Below are 690 nucleotides of genomic sequence, written 5' to 3'. Positions count from 1 at the left end.
GCCCGCGGCCCCGGCGTGCCCCCTCCGTGATGCGTCTGTGCCCGAGGAGTTGGCCCTTCGTCCCCAGCCGGCTCTGTTCGCGTCTGCAACAGTTGCGGCCAAGTCGCCAGCGTCGGCTGACGTGCTGGCGGCTCCGTGTGCACCCCGAAAGCTGCACGCACACTGGAAGGCCTCAGCCACCATGCGCCACGGCCCCGGCGTGTCCCCTCCGTGATGCGTCTGTGCCCGAGGAGTCGGCCCTTCGTCCCCAGCCGGCTCCGTTTGCGTCTGCAACAGTTGCGGCCAAGTTGCCAGCGTCGGCTGATGTGCTGGTGACATTGCAGAGCGGGCCTCGCTCTGCGGGCCCCAGGCCGTGTGCCAAACATACGCTCTGCTCTAGCAGATTTCGATGGCGAGCAGCCTTTAAACAGGTAAAACTGTGGACGGGGTCGTCTCTCTGTGTGCTCGGCGGGGCCCCCGTGCGCCCAGCTGCTTGGACCTCCAGGCTCCACCCACCAGGTGAGGGCTGGCTTCCAGGTCCCCCACCTGTCAGGCTGGGAGGGGAGGTGGCCGGAGGTGCCGTGGGAGGCGCAGAGGGCCTGGGCAGACCTGCGAACCCCTGCCAGTTTCCGGCACGTTCGCCGCCTCTCTGTGCGGGGCGACGATGGCCGCGGCCTCAGAGGGCGGTTGTGGCGGGTGCGCGTGACCTCA

At 68.8% G+C, this 690-nt stretch overlaps 1 protein-coding gene across 1 annotated transcript in view; it reads left to right on the top strand.

Annotated features, from left to right (window-relative positions):
* SDK1 (sidekick cell adhesion molecule 1) overlaps nucleotides 1–690 on the top strand; it is a 398,446-nt gene that overhangs the window by 273,735 nt on the left and 124,021 nt on the right. The gene's annotated exons all lie outside the window — the stretch shown is intronic.

Source organism: Pteropus alecto, unplaced genomic scaffold (genome assembly GCF_000325575.1).
Source record: "Pteropus alecto unplaced genomic scaffold, ASM32557v1 scaffold40, whole genome shotgun sequence".
Taxonomy (NCBI): domain Eukaryota; kingdom Metazoa; phylum Chordata; class Mammalia; order Chiroptera; family Pteropodidae; genus Pteropus; species Pteropus alecto.
The sequence above is the reverse complement of the archived record's forward strand: the minus strand, read 5'-3'. Positions and strand labels throughout refer to the sequence as shown.